Raw genomic sequence first — 17,024 nt, 5'->3', positions numbered from 1 at the left:
ATTTTTAACTCGAATTGGACAATATTTTTTAAAACAAATTTTAGGACAGAACATTTTTGACAGTCAATATTTAATCCATGGCACCCTAATATCCTACCACAATGACACTGGTTCCTTCAACTACAGGGCAAATGTTGCGTCCCAAGATGTGAGAGATGCACATGAGCAGTGTCCCTTTACAGATCAGATTGGAAGGTTGAAGCATTGCAGCATCGATCTAAAAGGTTCAGCATAGTCTTTTCTTTCTTTGTTTGTTTGTTTCTTTCTTTGTTTCTTTCTTTCTTTCTTTCTTTCTTTTTCTTTCTTTCTCCAGCCCTATCCTCCTCACTTGATTTTCATATTTCTTATTCTATTCTTATTTCACCTTCCCTTGCGATATATTCCCCGTGACTACGAATACATTTCAAAATATTTTCTCAAGTCAGATAGCTAATTGCACCTGAATGTATTTCTCTGCTAATTCCGTAATGAAGCTTTATGTTAAATTAAATTTACTGTGTGAATAATTTTAGTAATTTATTACGACTGTGTTTAATCAAGTCTGGATGAAACCTACGATGATGACTAGGGTCAGTTGTTGACTCTACTTGAAAGATATATTTGAGTTCCTTTAAAAACACCTGAGCAATAGTATCTCTGCTTGGGCTTCCAGGATTGTGCATTTATGCATTGAGTAGCTACAGTGTGGGGATTGGTCATCCTGCAGTTGGATGACTCAGCACAAAGCCTAGTTTCGAGGCAGCATTCATTGTATCAGTTGGCCATCCTGCAGCTGAATGACTCAACATACAGCATAGTTTCAAGGAAGCATTCAGAGGGTCAATTGGCCATCCTGCAGCTGGATGACTCAGCACAAAGTCTCGTTTCGAGGTAGCATTCAGTGTACTCAGCATACAGCATAGTTTCAAGGAAGCATTCAGTGTGTCAATTGGCCATCCTGCAGTTGGATGACTCAGCATCCAGCATAGTTTCGAGGCACCATTCATGTCCATTTGTGGTTTCGGAATTGCTTGTGTGTGAATCACACCTTTTGAGTATATTCACAGTGATGACGTGTGATGTGTGGTTAGATCTCCATGTCTGGTGTGGAAAAGGATGAGGCATTTTTTAATCAATGGAATGAAGGGAATGCTGACGGTAGGTCAGTAGGCAGTGAATCTTACATCTGCCCAGATGTTTTATCCCTGGTGTGCTAATAAATACACTTTCAACTATACATTCGTATGTATGCAGTTTCTTCAAAGACGATTGGAATATTTTGAATCATCAGCATCTTGCAAGACTTGCATTTATTCTGAATTGTATTTCCTTCTTGCTGTAAAAGTGCTGGGCACCTACGTTGTGTATTGGCCTGTGAAGATGGACCTCTGGAAGGTATGTCAATTAGGGGCTGCCAAGGGTCGCAACTATGACCCCTAAGCCACCTGTTGCGACCCCTGGCTCCTTGCTTGTGACCCCTGGCTGTTTGTCAGCCTTGGCAAGGCTCTGGTGGCATAAAATCAGCCGAAGTGTGAGCTGCGCTTATTGCACAGCTGTGCTGAAGCTCTGACTCGCAGAGACATCATGATGGCCTACACGCTGGGCCTGGGTGGGGGGAAAGAACTCGTCTCACTCGTTATATTGGCCCTGGGCTGGGCGGTGCAGTCCCTGGGCCAGGAAGCTGAGCAAATGAGCACGAGGCACGTGCAGCAAGGCTGGGCATGATTGGACAGTGACTACACGTGCTGCAGCTAGCAGCACCTGTGTGTAAGTACAATCATGCACCTGATGCGCCCTACCCTAGCTGAAGTCGTTTGCCTGGCGCAGTTTGTGTGCCACAGTGTTTGGGACTGCCGACCGGGTCACAGGGCTGTCAATCTGCTAGCATGCAAAAGCACTTCCAATGATGACGGCCCTGACAAAAATTAATGGCCAGCTCCCGTGTGGCAGTAAAAGCTGTGTTGATGCGGCCCCGGAGCGAGCTGGACTCGTGCCTGCTGTGTGGGTGCTGGGTGTCAAGACTCTGGAATGACTGACTAGAGTCAATACAAGTTCAGGACCGGTCCGTGGGTGACTTGCTTCACTTAATTGTCACTTCCTGAAGGGCGAGGTTGTGTGAGAGTGAGACTGACTGAGTCGTCACCTTGACTCGACTAGCACCTCGACTCTTTGACTCCCCTTGTGGTGGTGCCGGTCGCTGTGACTCCTGTGAGCTTTTGGAGTTGACAAGATTTTCAAATGCCCTGCAAAACTTACGAAATTATTGTTAAAGAGCGCACAATTCAGGTTCAGCCATTCTAGCAGTCGAGCCATCATTTATGTAATTGAATAACACATTATTTGCCATTGTTTTATGTTGAGCACTGTTGCCGTGTAGCCACAGCATGCGCAATCCAGTCAGTGCTTGTGGACTGGTCAACAAGACATTGTCTGTTTTGAACACCACCAAGGCTGGAATGGCCGTAACGGGCATCTGCCAACGGGCGAGCGTTTCCACAGGAGTCTGGAAGGGTGAAGGGAAGGTTTTGTTAGTGGAGGCCGGTTTTGTAGCAGTGCAGCCGTTTAAAAAGCACTGAAAAGTTCCTTGTATATTCAGCAGTTTTCAGGCAACAATAAAAGTGTCAAGTTAACTCTGGTGATTTACTAATGTACCTACTAGAGAGAGATGGGAGTTTTGTCTAGTGGCATTTTTCACTTACCTAAGGTAGCGCAGAGGGTTAAGATGCCTGCTTCAAAGAACGTGTGCAATGCATATCAGAGCACAATATTTTATGTGGATAGCTCAGTGGGTTACTGCTTTTGTGACAGAGATTCTGTTGTTACTGTGCAGTTCATAAGTTACATTCGTGGTCTAGTACAGTGAGCTATAAACTGCCATCTAAGAACTCCACGCAAGCTGCGTGGTACAAGTAAGAAAGTGATGGGGTTTTGTCCCAGTTTTTCTATCCTGATGTTTCTAAGAAAGGTTTGTTTGGGGAGAGGTAGAAATACATTCTGATTATTAAAGTCAACCCTAACCACTGTGTTTTGTTAAGAATCCTGAGTTTGTGCTTCTACTTACCAGACACTCTTAAAAAGTGCCTACCAGTATGGATGGAATGTGAATGCTACACCTTATAGTCTCCTTTGCATTATGCAAAATTTTCTATGCACTGATTTACACACGCATAATTCATTGTCTCTGTATGTGTGTAATGAATTTTGAAAATGTGGAAGGTTTTGCTTTAGGAGCAGTGATCAATTGAGTAATTTTTGAATGCAGACTGTAACATCAGCATTTGTAAAGCAAACATTCATTCTTTTGTACATTCTGGCTGTTGGATGAGCTGTTTGTTGCTGGTAAGGCATGCTAACACAGAACAAGCATATTATTGATCGACACAAGTACTGTACCAGTGATGTGCATGTTTTCTGTAGAAGAAATTGATTATAGTAAACCTGCAAAGGTTCAATGGCTCCACAGGTTTAGAAGTATATATACCATGTCATAGAAAGGAAGGTTGTTGGGAGAACTTGACGTGCATTAAATAGCACTGTTATCTACGTTCCAAGACTGATATGTAATTACATGGTACTCTTAGTTTCTAAAAGAAATGATGAATTGAACTTGTTTTGAAATTTATAGGCCCATCAACCTTCCCATTTTATGTTATTTGATTTTGATATTGGTTGATTCAACCTGACTAGTGTATTTTCCATTGTTGTACACTAAGGGCCATATGTAGGTAGCTAAATACCGGTCGGTAACGGCCGAACTTCGGTAAATATCCCGTTACCGACCGGTATTTAGTCAATTGCGATGTAGGAGGCCAAAAAGAAGGTTTCGGTAAATATGAATCGGTAAATACTGATTCATAATTACATAATACTAAATTACCTAAGTAAATAAGGGGACACAGCCAGTAGTTGGATGCCATGACGTAGTTTAATCATGCGGCACTACGCCACAACACAAAGGAAAACCTGTCCCATCAATATTGTGCAATCACTATTTGTGAGTCAAGGGTTACTTCACCCAATTGTCTCATGCTATTGTGTGCAGCATTAGTGTCTGCGCCCACGCACTCCAGTGCGGGATGCCATTGAGTGTGCGTCCTCACTGGCTGTGGGACCAGTGGCAGCCCCATGCCGCCTGCTGCTCCTCCGTGTATCTGGGACAGGGGGGGTAATGCTGTTTCTGCTGGTGGTTTCTTCGCTGTCCCCAGCATCCACAGCACCAGTTGTGGCAGACTGGCTTGTGAGCAGCACTTCTAGTGCACTGGTGACCCTCACCATCCCCCTTGACACGTCATTGCTGCTGTGCGCAAGGCCCTCCTGCATTACCACCGAGCGCCTGCAGAGCAGCGAAGTGGCAGTTGCCAGCCGGTTCACTGCCCTTGTGTGATGGTCTTTTCTCTGACGTTCCCGGCGCCGTGCTGCCCTGTCCTCATCAATCTTCGAGCACAGCAGCATGACGGACTGGGACATGTCCCGCATGCCCGCAGCCATCTCAACCATTCCCTCAGCAATAGCGCTGATGCCCCTGTCAATATTTACAAAAGTAGCATTGAGGCCCCGCATTTGGCGCTGTACCGACATCATTGCCTTTACTTGTAGGCGCTGTATTTTGACCATGGTGGTTTCAAGCCCTGAGAAGACTCCATGGCTCTCACCTTGTGGAGGTGGACTTTGCACCCGAGCCCTGCGGCAACGTCTGGCACCTGTGTGTGCTCCCTCTGAGGCGGAGGGCACACTGACATGGCTAACATCCAGGGGAACAGTGGACGTTTCCGCCCCCTCGAGTCTTCAGATGAGGACTCCGAGACATTCAACCTGGCAGCAGCACGCCTCCTCGATCTGAGCAATGCAGGTGGTGATGATGCCGGTGACTCCAGCAGGAGTGGCGATGCTGGCTGGGGTGACGATGCTGGCTGTGGTGGTGAGGCTGGCTGTGGTGCTGATCTCTGCCCAGAACTGGTGGTGGCCTTCTCAGAGCTGTCCTTCTAGTGTGCCCTCTCTCCCTTCTCATGTGCAGTTCTGCGCAAAGTATCGTCTGTGGACAGAAATGCAACATCAGCTAAGTGTACCTGGAGCACAGCATTGCTAGCATCACAATACATTTCTGATACACTCTCTCATTGTCCTCTGCCTGCTTCTCGCTAATGTGTGTAACATGCCTTGTTGTTCTGTGCTATTTGTCTCATGTTTGGGGTTTCAGGGACTACATCTCCCATAATGCATTGCTAGTATGCACTAACACCTGTACTGGAGTGGGATTCTCATTGCCCTTTTGGGGAGTTGGGATAGGGGTAGGGGGGGGCACATTGCTGTGCATGCGTCTTACCTTGTTTGGTGGCGGCTCTGGCGGAGCTGTCTGCATCCCCAATCCCCACGACACTCTCGGGCTCAATTGTTGTCTCCACCAGCTCCTCAAGTTCTGTCAGGGCAGGTGCCCTGTTCCTTCCCCCTCCTGTCTGGCTGGCCTCTTTCTGCAGTTCCCCCATCTTCCTCTTTGTGACGATACGGAGGTCGTACCACCGCTTCTTCAGCACGTCTATGTCCCGGGGGGTCACTCCAATTGCATTGACCTGCGCCTGGATTCCCAGCCAGATCTTCCTTTTCTCGGACTCAGGCACTTGCAGGGACTGCTTCCCGAACAGCTTCTGGTGCTGCTTGACCACCCCCTCCAATAGTACCTGCAGTTCCTTTGGGCTGAATTTTTATTTTCTCCTCCTTTCTCCTCCATCTCTCTCTGTCTCCTGGCTGGACATTGTCAGTTTGAGGTTCACAATCAGGCACTGGCTCCCTTGCTCTGCTCTGCACTACCAGCCTCTCCAGAGTCTGTTGATTGTGTTCACCTGCCTGGGTGTGGCCACTTCCTGGTTGGGTGGGGTTGGCCTTGCACAGGATTGACTGATTCATCAAGTGATGTATATTTGAATTACCGATTCGGTAAACTCTGATTCGGTATTTACCGATTCGGTAAATACCACTTCGGTATTTACCGATTCGGTAAATGCCGATTCATGATTCCGGCCGGTATTGTGGATTCGGTATTCATTTACCGAATTTTACCGAATCGGTAATTCTTACCGAATGTTTACCTACATACTATTTACCGATTCATAAATACCGATTTGGTAAAATTCAGTATTTATGAATCGGTAAATAGTATGTCACCTAAATGAGGCCCTATATGTTTATAGGGTACTTCTTTAGTATCTGTAGAGATTTTGCAGTCTCTGTGTGTGATGTAAGTAACCAAAACTTAAATGCACTACTTCCTGTGATAGCACCAAGCCAAAGGTCATTTAATGTAACTTCTTTTGATTTCATGGGGTCCAAAGGCCACTTGATGTCACTTCCTGTAATGTCACCTGGTCAAGGTTTGCATGATGTCACTTCCTATGACATCAGGCAGCGGTCATATGGCATGTGATGCCACTTCCACTACCCCTGGCATTATGATGAATCGACGTCCATGACCTCTGGCTCTTCAAATGGTGAAAGGTGTGAGTCGCACTCCTCCAGGTATTATTAGGATTGTGTTGGGACAGATCAAACATTTACAGTTTATATTCCGCCCTGTTCTTTATTGTACCATGGTCAATTTGGATTTGGATTCTGGAGAAAAAGCAACACTCATGCTTTGTCTCCAATGTTTTCTGCACTATACACCCTTGAAAGCTTTGCATGTTTTTGGGGTAAAATAAAGAAAGCTCAGTGCAGTACTTTACAAAATGTTTGATATTTTGGGTGTGTCAGGCATGGCTATTTTTTTCATTTTTAGATTTTTTTCATCTTGTTTGTTTGTTGCCAGATGATCTGGAGTTTGGACTAGGGGCTATAGTGCAGGCCCACATGGGTTTAAGGTATAAGAGTGTTACGGCCACGTACATTTTCAAATGGTGGAAGTCTGGGATAATATATATTTCCTCCTTTTCCTTGTGCTTTGTCCAGATTCAATCAATCAATCAATCAGGGATTTTTGAAGCACGCTACACACCAGTGAGGGTCTCAAGGCGCTGTGGGGGGAGGGGGTACGAGCAGCTCCATAGGTCATCGGAAGAGCCAGGTCTAGAGATCTTTTATGAATTGGTACAATGTCGGGCTTCGTGTGATGCAGAGGGAGAGTTTGTTCCAGGTCTTGACTGCGATGTAGGAGAAGGATCTGCCATCCTTTCAGGCCCTGTGGATGCTGGGGACCGTAGCTAGGACTAGGTCGGCAGAGCGGAGATTTCTCTTGGGGACGTGGAAGGAGATTCGTTCGTTGACGTATTGGGATCCAGTGTTATGGAGGTCTTTGTAGGCATGTGTGGGCAGTTTGAAGGTAATTCTTTTTTCTACAGGGAGCCAGAGGAGGTCGCGGAGGTGTTGAGTGATGTGGTCATGTCGTGGGATGTCGAGGATGAGTCTGGCTGCAGCATTCTGAATGGTCTAGAGTTTGCGGAAGAGGTTTTCTGTTTATTCCAGCATAGAAAGTGTTTCCGCAGTCCAGTCTGCTGGTGATGAGTGCGTGGGTGACAGTCTTCCTGGAGTCAGGGGGATCCATTTGAAGGTCTTGCAGAGTATGCGGAGTGTGTTGAAGCATGTTGATCTGGCAGTTCATGGTGAGTGAAGAGTCGAGTATGATGCCGAGGTTGCGAGCGTGGTCCATAGGGGTGGGTGAGTTTCCGAGGGCGGGGGGCCACCAGGTGTTGTCCCATGCAGAGGGGGTGGAGCTGAGGATGAGGACTTCTGTTTTCTCCAAGTTGAGGTTCAGGCAGCTGCTGCTCATACAGGTTGCAACGTCCGTCATCCTTTCTTGGAAAGTGCGCCTGGTGATGTTGGGTTCCTTGGTAAGGGAGAGGATGAGCTGGGTGTTGTCGGCATATGAGACTATGTTGAGTCCATGTTTTCTGATGATGGTTGTGAGGGGGGCCATGTAGACGTTGAAGAGCGTGGGGCTGAGGGTGGATACTCAGGGTACTCCGCATCTGATCTCTGCAGATTTGGAGAGGAAGTGGGGGAGTCTTATTCTTTGTGTTCTGTCTGCGAGGAAAATCAAATTCAGTCTAAAGCTGTTCCCTGGATGCCAGTATAGTGTGGATTTCCCAAATACATGAAACAGATTAAAAGATAAAAAGTTTAATTCTATAGTTAAGCGCAACAAAAGTACACCGAACTTTTTGGCAGGTTGTAGACAAAATGGGAAACGAAAATCATTTACAGACAATTTACGAGCATCATGTTTTTCCCAGCATTAATAGTTGTAACCAATTATTGCAATTGTTGTTTTTCAAGTTTCAAATTAACTAGGCTCACAAACTTTACAAATTGGTTAATGAAGAAACTGTTCATATTAGTAAAACAGAATAATATTGCTGTGTTACGAGAGTGTAAACTTAGATTCCTAAAATGAATAATTCACCACTCTCTACACAAATAAACTAGAGCTAAGCAGCAGCCTACAAAATACACTAATCTTTTTTTTAATAGTAGTTGCAAAACCTACATGCTAGTGCTGGCCTCTTGTTTTTAAATGATTGTGTAATTTTTCCTGCATCAAAAAGGCCAAATCAATGGCACAGGTATTTAAAGCTTAGTTGCCAATAGATAAAGGTAGTATGATAAGAGAAGTGGTTGGTTACATAGTGGTCTTTAAACAGAAAAGAATATACTTGTATGACAAATCTTTGTAGGTCCCTGGTACATGATTTTATTGCGATATGTTTCTTCAACAAAATTTTAAAACTGAAATTAGAAATGTCTTGGTCCCCTGGGTTGACCATCTGCAGCTCTTTTAAAACGTTTACTATCGCCTTGGCCATGTTGTTCTTGCTGGTATGGCTGTTTTTTCAAAATATCCGCAGTCCCGGTCCCTATTTCATGCATGCCCGGGCCCTGGGTATGGGATCACGTGGTTGATCTTGGCCCGGAAAGGGGGTCTGCGTGGGCCCCATTCCCCTGTACATATCTGGCCGGGCCCCCCACCCCCATATTATCTCCTCAAAACATGGAGTAACTAAATTGATCAAAATAAATAAACATATAATCTCCAAATATAATCAGGGTCCACAAGACACAACAGATGAAGACGATGATTTTTCAGACATCTAGGTGCCGATTACAATGCGGCTCGTAAAGTCTCCGACCTGCGGTTGGATCCTTTACAGCCGCATCGTAATGGGCAGTTCGGTTTCCTTAACAACCGCCTTATTACGATGGAGGCGGTTGGAAAGGAAACTGGCCAGTCATTCCGGCTGGCTTCCTACGGGCTTGGAGAGCCCGTCCGCCAGTCGGAATTTGGCCTGCAATCTTACCAGCAGGCCTTTCCGCCCTTGAGATAACGATGACAGTTTCCGACATGGTTTCCATGCCAACCTGTCCGACATGGAAACCATGTCGGAAAGCATCTTTGGGAGACCACGGCAGGGCCCCCTTGGATGCACGGCCTTCAGTTGGAGGCAGAGGGGACACCTATGTTGCCCCTTGTTGATCCCTTCCCCTGTTGATCCTTGAGGTGTCTACCACGGGGTGCAGGGATGAACTGCACCTCCCATTTCGCTATGGGAGCATGCATTACAGCTGGTTTACAGCCGGAAAGCATACTGCCAGAGTAAAATGTAGGAATGCGACCGAACAGTGTTCAGTCGCATCCTAATGAGGCGGTCATGACCGTCGACCGGGTGTCGGTCGGTCCCATGACCGATGCAGTGCCGGGCGGAAGTGATTCCACTCGACATCGTAATGGCCTCCCTAGAGAGTTGGGAGTGATTGTCCTCAAGAGAAGTACCTGAGTATGAAGATTAAATATACCTTCTGGAGTTAAAAACATATCACTAATACACTAGTTACACAACAGAAACTTCTGTTGTAGAAAAAGATATAAAAAAGAAGAAAACTTGTTTTGGTTTTTAAATTTGATGTGCCAAGAAATGTAAATAAACATAAATGGACCAGTGTGAAAGGCACTGACTGATAATTAATGAGGACAAACCCATTTTGGCTTGGTGATTGAGTGGTGACTAAGACAACTAATTCAACCTTAGAGTTAACCATAGACATTGCAATAACAACGACCTCTAAGACTGCAATGAATGATTCTATTTCCTGAAAGGACAAGATGCCTCTTATGCATAACCTTACATTAACATGCTTGACTGTCAGCAAAGTTTTAAATTATTGCAATGCTTATTTGTGGCTTCCATGGAAAAATAGAGACACACAGATATCTCTCCATTTTGGAACAGTTGAGTTGCCTCATTAATAAATGCAAAAAATTATTAATATGACAGATGCAAGGGGATTAAGTAAACGTTATATTTTTTTAATGTTTGAGTGAGCATTATGGATGTACACTTCAACATTTCTCAGGAGTCTTTAGTTGGGTGCACACCAGCATGTCTTGGTTCTTTTGAGACCTCTCACCTCAACTTGACCATAAGTCTCAATTCATTTCCCTTTTCTGGCTCAACAGATCTGCCTCTTTTTGGAAGAAAATAAAATATGCATATCCTGTCAACTACTTTCAGGAGGAGGACTCATCTTATGTAATGCAATTGGAAAAGAAGGAATAAAGAGACATAACTCCATGGAATAGAAAGAGGTGATTTATTAAAATAATCATATTCAGAATAGTGGCTCGAATGGCATATCATAAGTGATTAATGTTGTGGCTATGATGGGCATAGCTAAACTTTGCATTTTTAGTGTTTGGGTGATTAATCATTCAGGTGATGTGCAGCTAGTGGTCTGGTTATCTGGACAATTGGACTTAGTTCATGGTATACCAACTGATGCTTCTCACTCTGAGTCTTTGCACCCCATATTTACCTCACCTCAAATTCATATTGTCCCTTTCTCATTTAACAGGGCTTCCCTTCGGCAGGGCACCTCAATGCTGATCCTGCTCTGTGGTTCAGGCGTCTTCCCAAGACAGAAAATGATAAAATTAAATTGCCCCTTTTAATGCAACATCAATTTAACATACATATTTTTGAACCATGTGTGTCCGACCTATTTTGCATTCCATCCAAGGCAACTAATTGGAAACTTTGTGGATCACTATTAACCATCTGAATAGGTTGACTTAACATTCCAGGACAGATGTGTGTTGCTCATCGAGTGGCTGAATGCTGTGTCTATCTCACTCTGAATATTTCCCTAATTACTCCTATCTAACCATAGATTTAATTCCCAGCCCTCTTTCCCAAAATAGTGATGTCTATTGACCTGTACTATATTTCCACTATCTACAGATCTCACACTTGGTAGGGCGGATTTGGTGTGAGCAAAGTTAAACTTTATAAAGTTTCCCACATAATCTCCCTAACCTGTCAGTGACCTATGAGATCCTGATGCTGAGCATAATATGCACATGTGGGATAAGGCTAGGTATTGTTCATTTTTTTATGATCTATGCCCCATCGAGAATCTAGGTACTTAAGAAACCTCCTCTTGACTTCTGATGTCTACAGGGGTGTTCAATAGAATAATCCATACGTTGCCTATAACTTAAATAGGCTTGCTATGTGCAATAGACAACATTTTATATTTGAAAATTATAGATGCTTGATTTAGTAAATATGACATTGTCTATTGTATTGATTATTCATATTTGTCTCTGTTAGAGTTATTCTTGACTCTCTCTTCTTTCATGTTGCAGACTCCTTTTGCTGATTCACCTGCTCTATTTGAATTAAGAACAACCATTTCCCCTGTAGCCTGCCCCGTTTGGGCTTGATGGAGCTGTCAGCAGTTAGTCCTCCTGTATTAACGGCTACTCAGCTACTCACAGAGGAGTTGAGTTGACTGCCATCCATAGATGAAGAAGTAGAGGGTTGGCTCCAGGGGCATGGATGAAATGTGGCATCTGTTCTATGCTTACTATATTTTGGGATGATTTAAAGAGGAGGGTGACAGCCATTTCTAATGGATGGGGCTCAAGTGACAACAAGTCATGAAGGTGGGTTCAGGTGTTAGGTCAGTCCATCACTGATTGCTGGAGGGTGGAGGCTTGCATTGGCTGTAGGCTGGCAAGGGAGCTCATGTGGGGAGGGGATGATGGAACTTTTTGTTCTTTGTGATGAACTGGGTGTGTGGCTGGGCCTCTGTCAGTAGATAGGCAGGTCTCTCCGGTTTACCTGCTGTTAAGAAAACAGTAAACACTAAATCAAAGTATTAAATGAATAAATGAAGATGCCACTATGTATATCACAAACATATTTACCCAGTCACCCACACCACACGACAATAGACACACCTGTTCCACAATGGCCTAAAACACAAATCTAAAACCCTTGTCCAACTCATTCAACCCATGCCACTTGCAAAAGACCCACCCCCTCCCTTACACCTAACCAAAAAACACTCCTACTCCTACTCCTTCCTCAGCTTGCCTCACCCATTCCAGTCCACCTGCTACAGACTCACTCAGCCCTAAACCCAAAACAAATGCCACAATCCTATTCTATAACAAAGCAACAATGTCTCAACTGGAAGTCATTCGGTGAGGACAATTATAATGATAGTGTAAATCATAAGAAGGGAGAACAGGGGAAGGGAGACCACAGCAGGATTTGGTTAAGTGTAAAGTAATATTTGTAGGTAGTTGTAACAGCACTTCAGTACAGTTTTCATACAGTGACCATACCACACAAGCGTGCACTGAACGTACTAGTGACGGTGAACGGCGCAGTGACACTGGGGTGAAAAAAACAGCATGAACGGCGAAAGGATAAGAACAAATAATGATGTGGTCAATTATAAAATGCAGATATGTACAAAGCTACTTACATACTTACACACAGGCAGTTATACATTTAGAGAAACTGCAATAGCACAATACCATATATTTGTATTAAATGTGTTTTAGTACTGAATGTGTGCAATATAACCGGCAGACCCCTTATTTGTCTGAGGATTTGCGATGGATCCGCGGATCCATAAAAGGAAATTTTAAAAAAGAAATACTTGCTGCATTGCATTTATAAAAAGACTCTCCTGGTAAGTTACCTTACCATAATTTTAAAATGTTTAATTTTAAAATATATAATAGGAATAAATGTGTGAATAAAATTTATTTATAAACTTGTGAAAATGTATATTAGTAAATTGAACTTATGAGTAAACTCGTAGTACAATTTATATTTAAAAAAACAGTGAAAGTAAATACAAAAATCAAAGTTTAGAGGGACGTTATAGTTAGGAAATAGCATTACAAAATCTTAGAAATTCACTGAAAAAAATCTAAGGTACAGGGACGTGATAGACACAAAACCATAGAAAATGAGCAGTTACAGTTATCTCAAGTAACTACTGTAGTGTTCTCCCTAGCCTGGGTACCCACTAATGACTATGCCACACATGGAGCTTAGTATTATACGTCTTTATTCTTCTGCGTGTAAATGTGAACTCAACATTCTAAACCAGCCTTCATTGCATTTCACTCTAACACTAAAGCCACAGTTCTATGGATCAGGAGCCAAAAGGGTTTCATAATTTCTAACTTGCAAGACACTACATCTCCTCTTTGTTAAATAAAAATTACATTTTATATTTATCTATATATATATATATATATATATATATATATATATATATATGCATATATATATATATATATATATATATATATATGTCATAAGTCATAAGATTTTATTGAGCGCACATATCACCCGGTGGTCTCAAAGTGCTAGCAAACACATGTGAAGGGAAATATAGGTCCCTAAAGTCTCTGGTAATATACTTCCCGGGGCACTGGGCAGTCACCATGTGTCCCTTGGTGGACACCACTTGAAAAGGTTCTGCATCAAATGGAGCATCAGATTTTCTCCTCTGCATCTGTCATGGGAATACTTGATCTCCTTTCTTAAGGACAATCTTCTTCACATGTCGTCTTTGATCAGCAATTGTTTTCATCTTTTGTCAACCAAGTCCTTCTCATGAGGTGCTTTCTCATCTTTCTTTCTCTTCTTGGTCCAATGAGGTAACTTGCTCTCCTGAACATCAATGTTGCAGGACTTTCACCTGTGGTCAAGTGGGGTGTTGAACGATAACCTCTCAAGGTAGACTTCAACACAGTTTTCAAATATTCCAATGCTCCAAGAAATCTTTAAACTTTTGACTATTGAAAGGTGAGCCATTTTCAGACTTCACTATAGCTGGAACTTCCCATGTTGCAAATATGCCATCTAGTCTTTCAATGATTCGTTCTTGAGTAGTAGATGAAAGATCTTCTGATAATAGAAATTCTGAGTATTCATCCATAATCACCAGAAGGTTATGTCCATTGTCGAGTGGACTGAAAAAGTCAATGGCTATACTTTCTCAAGCATGCTTTGGGAGTTCTGACATATTCAAGGTGTGATGAGTCGTTTTTGTAGAAAGGCAGTTGAATAGATGACAGGCCTTTTATTCCTTTTCAATCCTGTCATCAAGATAAGGAAACTAGACTCGGTCTCGGAGAGCTCATTTTGTGGCAACAATTCCACGATGTCCTTCATGGGCCACTTCAATTATTTACTGTTGCAGACACTCTGGAATTAGATTTCTCGACCCTCGTAGTATAACTTCTCCCTGAGTTATGAACAGTTCATCCTTGGTATTTTTGATATTCGCCATCACTAGTGAGCTATCAAATATGTTGGTTCCATGACTGATGTGTAATTATATCCTTCAACTTCAACCTGTCACTACCATAGCTCCTGGCAGTGATATTCTGGGATAACAAAATGGCAGCTGGTGTATTTGATTTTACAGAGAAGTTAATATAGGCCTCAGCCGTCTTTGATGGAGTACAATGATCTTGTATATGCACTCTGGAAAAGTAATCAGTAGGATTCTGATCCTTCCCTGTATGATGCACAATGGTATAATTATACTCTTGTAACCATAGTCCCCATTGTTCAATGCAAGGAGGCATTTTGTCCCTTAAATTGCCAAATATAGTCAGTAAAGTTTGATGATCTATTACCAGCGTAAAAAGGGTTTCTATACAGGACTACATGGAAATATCACAATGCCATATCGCGGCTAGGCTTTCGTTTCCAGGTGAGTAAACATGTTATGTTTGGGACAAACTTCTACCTTCAAGCATTGGGTGTCCACTGTGCTGTGCCAGGATAGTGCCTAACCCGATTTGGCTAGCGTCAACAACAACCACTGTATTAAGCTTTGGATTGAAATATAATTTCAGTAGCATTCTCAATGGCTTGTATGATTTTCTTAAAACATTTCTTACATTCATGTGACCAATTAAATGAAACATTCTTTTTTATCAGGTCTCTCAACGGAGCACTTACAGTGCAAAGTCTTGTATGTATCTGGAACAGTAACTGGCCATGCCAAGAAATGAACGCACCATAGAACCATCTTGTGGGGGATCAGTATTTGATAGCATTTGTACTTTAGCAGGTTCAGAAAAGATGTGGCCAAAGAATTCTAGCTTTGTCTTATTGAACTCACAGTTGTCTGCATTTAAAGTCAAATGTGCTTCAGCAAGTAAGGAACATACTTGTGTGAGAGCTTTATTGTGTTCTTTTTATTTAGCTCCAAAAACTAATATATCATCACTGTAATTGAATGCATTCATGACAGGCTGTATGGTACATTGAGTGATAATTTTGAAACAGTTCTGCAGCAGATTACACACCAAAACTTAGGGCCTGATTTAGATCTTGGCCGACAGGTTACTCCATTACGACGGTGACGAATATCCTGTCCGCCGAAATATAAATCCCATAGGATATAATGGGATTTATATTTCGACAGATGGAATATCCGTCACCGTTGTGACAGAGTAACCCTTCTGCCAAATTCTAAATCAGGCCCTAAGAGCCATATGTACGACCATTCAATTTTGCTAGTTTCAACTTGCTATATTTTGTGGCTCGCAATTTGCGACTCACAAAATGGAATGTACGATAGTGTCTCAGACACTGTTTGTAATTCCTAATGGGGTCGCTAAAGGCCTACTTCATTAATATTGATGAGGGAGGTCGCAATATGCGACCCCTTAGGAATCTCACATATCACAGGGATGGCGGCCTGCTGGGGACAGTAGACCACCATGTCTGTGTTTGCTTTTTTAAATAAAGCAACTTTTTTTCAAATGCAGCCTATTTTCCTTAAAGGAAAATGGGATGCATTTAAAGGAAAAAAATGAAAGGTTTTCTTTTAATTTTTTAAGGGCAGGCAATGGTCCATGGGGCCACTGCCTGCTCTTAAAAAATATTTTCACATACATTCACAAAGGGGAAGGATTTGCACCTGGCTTACCACCTACTTGAAGTAGGTGGTAACTGAGATTGTTTTGCAACCACAGTTGCAAAACAATCGTACATACCAGTGCGACTCGGTATTAGGAATGGACGTCCTTGGTATGTCCATTACTAAAAGGCTACCGACTCGCAAAATAGGGTTTGTACATTCACTCAACCCTTTTTAACTCTTCTTTAAGTTCCAACTGATAATAACTTTTATTTAAATCAAGGGGAGAGAAGAGCTTTGCACCATTTAATTACGCTATCATGAAAGCAATGTGTGTACCTGGATGTTATTCTCGTTCAATTGCCTTGTTTGCCGGATGCATATCAACGCTTATACATAAAGCTCCTTCACTGTCCTTTTTAAGCACTACTACTTTGGGAGAAACCCATTGCGTTGTACCAGTTGAACTCTCAATAATATCATGTTTATGTAACGCTACAAGTTCTTTTTCAAAAGTTTCTTGCAACTCAAAAGCAATTTGTCTATGTCTCTGAACAACAGGACGGATGTCCTCATTAATATGTAACTTTACTTTCATAGTCTTAAGCTTTCCTCAACCATGAAATAACAAAGGAAACATTAATGTTGTAATTCATGGAAATCAGTCCCTTATCAGTGGCTGTGCTGAAACTGAGTAGACAGGCACTTGATGCTGTGCCTTGAGGGACATAGATGGGTGCTTGCACGTTCGTTTTCTTGTGTTTTATTGTTGCTACAAATAAACCTTGACTTTTGTAAGGGCGTCAATGCAGCCCATGTATACACTTTGGTTTTCAATGGTGTTAGTTGTGGCAATAGGTACAATTAATTGTATT

Source organism: Triturus cristatus, chromosome 5_1 (assembly GCF_964204655.1).
Source record: "Triturus cristatus chromosome 5_1, aTriCri1.1, whole genome shotgun sequence".
NCBI lineage: Eukaryota > Metazoa > Chordata > Amphibia > Caudata > Salamandridae > Triturus > Triturus cristatus.
The sequence above is the reverse complement of the archived record's forward strand: the minus strand, read 5'-3'. Positions refer to the sequence as shown.